Source organism: Myotis brandtii, unplaced genomic scaffold, assembly GCF_000412655.1.
Source record: "Myotis brandtii unplaced genomic scaffold, ASM41265v1 scaffold727, whole genome shotgun sequence".
Classification (NCBI taxonomy): Eukaryota; Metazoa; Chordata; class Mammalia; order Chiroptera; family Vespertilionidae; genus Myotis; species Myotis brandtii.
Window position 1 is genome coordinate 521,770 of NW_005370872.1, and position 3,139 is coordinate 524,908.

The window sequence follows — 3,139 nt, forward strand, 5'->3', positions numbered from 1 at the left end:
AGAGGCTCTGCTTCTCAGAACCCCAGCAACCGCTGCAAACCTCGGAGAGAAAGCTGCCCTCACGTTCCAACTGATGCCAGACAATCCCGCTTCTCCCGTTTGAGTCTGAGTCCCTAGAGACTCGCCCGGATCTGGAGCTCAGAGTCTGAGACTCCCTCCTGATTGAAAACGACAACCGCGACCTCAGCCACCAGCCGGCTCCACACGCACCTCCGTACCTTTGTATTTTCCACACTGCGCCTCCTCTGAGCCTCGGTATGCTGTTCTCTTTCCTTCTAGTTGAAGAATCTCTCCTCAGCCAGCCTTCCTGTGGTTCTGGGTGATGTCTGTTCCGTCTTTTAGTTGTATTTTTGAAGTGGTTGTTTGCGGCAGCAATCTCTGGTGTTTACCTATGCCGCCATCTTGGTTTCCTCCTACATCGTTATTCTCATTAAGATTCTTGAGTAACCTTATAACAGTGGTTTTGAATTGTATATCCAGTAGTTTGCTTTCTTCCATTACTTTCATAAGTCTCATCCATATGAATGAATCTCATGGTATAATACTGAGTCAAAGAAGCTTTATACAAAGGAGTGTATACTCTGTGGCTCCATTCATATGAATTGGTGGAATAAGTAAAACTAATGTCTCATGAGAAACAGAACAGTGGTTTTAGAATTGGGAAGAGCACAAGGAAACTTTTTCAGTGATATTCTATCCTGTATAATAAAAGCCTAATATGCTAAGTGTCTGGTCATTTGTTCAACCAATCAAAGCATAATATGCTAATGATATGCTCAAGCCGCTGAACCACTTGCTATGACGTGCACTGACCACCAAGGGGGAGACGCTCTGACAGGTAGGTTAGCTTGCTGCTGGCGTCCAGCCGATTGGGACTGAGCGAGACGGGCTGGACATGCCCTGGAGTCCTCCCGTGGTCCCTCCCAGGCTGGTCAACCTTCCGCGTTGTTCCCTAACCCCGATCGTGCACCCCTTTGATTTTATTATGGAGTTCACAGCAGTGACAAGAAAAATGCATTGAAGAAAATATTCTGAAAACGATGCCTATGTGTATTCCTGTGCTCTAAAGGTCATTTACCAAACATAAAATTGTTTTTGTCTATAGGTAGAAACTTTCTTTTTTTTTTGTAGGTAGCACCTTTCTGTCTTCTACAGGATATTTTGTAATTTTACTTTGAATAACTGATTTTTTACCCAGCAGGCATCTCTCTGTCCCTTGGTATAGGAGAGGCATTTACAAATTAATCTCTCCTCTCTCTCAATAGCTCTTCCCTTTTGATAAGCCCTATGTCTAATAGTGGTGTTATGAGATCTTCATAAAGAAGAATTTTATTTTATTTTTTATTTTTATTTTTTTTATATTTTATTGATTTTTTACAGAGAGGAAGGGAGATAGATAGAGAGTTAGAAACATCGATGAGAGAGAAACATCGATCAGCTGCCTCCTGCACATCTCCCACCGGGGATGTGCCCGCAACCCAGGTACATGCCCTTGACCGGAATTGAACCCGGGGCCTTTAAGTCCGCAGGCCGACGCTCTATCCACTGAGCCAAACTGGTTTCGGCATAAAGAAGAATTTTAAAAAGCATTCCATGTAAGCCCTGGCTGGTGTGGCTCAGTTGGTTGGACATCCTCCCAAGCACCAAAGGGTTGCTGGTTCAATTTCCAGTCAGGGCACATGCCTGAGTTGTGAGCTTGATCCCTGGTAGGGGGAGTGCAGGAGGCATAAGTATTAGGTTACAGTATTATAGACTTTAGAGCTGAATTGTGTTTTAGAGACCATCTAGTCCAGTGGTTTTCAACCGGTGTGCTGTAAGAATTTTTAAAACCTGTAATACTTGACATTTAGTCAGGAGCACTGACTTTTTCCCCTTAGATTGTCAGATAAAAAAATGACAGTAATCAACACAACAGTAGCCGTCCAGTGTGAATGAATTAAACCAGCCAAAAGTATATTTTTTGGTGTGCTGCAGAATTTTAGTAATTAATGTGTGCTATGAGATGAAAAAGGTTGAAATTCCCTTATCTAGTTTAATAACTGTTCCCGCTTGTCTTTTCATTCCTGGGTAGTTAGAAAAGAACATCTTTAAGAGGATGTACTAAAAATGCTAGTGATAAGCTGACCTCTATCCTCACTGACTGGCTAATTATGGTAGCCAACAAGATTGAGACCCGTTAAGACTGGGTCTATGAGCCATCTTTGGCACCTGGGCTAAAAAGTTGCTCACTCTAGTCTGTCCTTAAGATCTTAAGAAGAGAGAAAAAAATACGAAGTATAGTTAGTATCCTGAAGTATTATACGAGCTATAAGACAATTTATATTTGGGAATGAGTTGATCTGTGTTTTAGAAGTGATTGGTCTGGGCAGGGTCATATGTGATTAATTGATTGATCATTAATTACAGTGTTCTACAAAATAGACGTAAGGTGCCAGTCATGGACACAAGATCTTTTGCTAATTCAGTATATCATTCTCTGTAGTCTTATGTTTTAGGCAAAGTAATCAGTTTTTAAGTTTTTCTCCAGTTTTTAGTAATTAGACCATACAATTTAAAAAATGAAAATGAGAAAACAATCTGCTGCTGATTGATTTTTTTTTTTCTGGTTATTTTTATCCACTGTCATCTTCTAGAGTTAAAATTACAATATACATGATTGTGTAAAGATATTTTTGAATATGGAAATATGTACATGATATAAAATGTAAAAGGCCTCATAGGATCCTGTTCTTATTTAAATATTTTATAATGTATTCTCTATTGACAATATTTAAACCAGTGATTATTTACACATACAGAATATGTAGCTACATCATATTCTTTGCCCAGCATTTTGCTTAACAAAAATATTGACAAATAGTTTCATTTTTAGTGCAGATAGCATTTTTCTTCTCATTGTAGAGTTAAATAAAACTCTTAAGGTTGTCTTCTTCCAGTTTTATAACTTGTTTTTAAAATTGTGCAATAGTATTTTTTTCTTCTATTTTATTAAACACTAGAGGCCTGGTGCACAAAAATTTGTGCACTGGTGGGGTGTAGGGGTGTCCCTCAGCCCAACCTGTGCCCTCTCACAGTCTGGGACTCCTCGGGAGATAACCACCTGCTGGCTTAGGCCTGCTCCCTGGGTGGCAGATGGCAT

General features: G+C 40.0%; 1 protein-coding gene across 17 annotated transcripts in view; it reads left to right on the plus strand.

Annotated features, from left to right (window-relative positions):
• TRIP12 (thyroid hormone receptor interactor 12) overlaps positions 1 to 3,139 on the plus strand; it is a 135,370-nt gene that overhangs the window by 22,602 nt on the left and 109,629 nt on the right. The gene's annotated exons all lie outside the window — the stretch shown is intronic.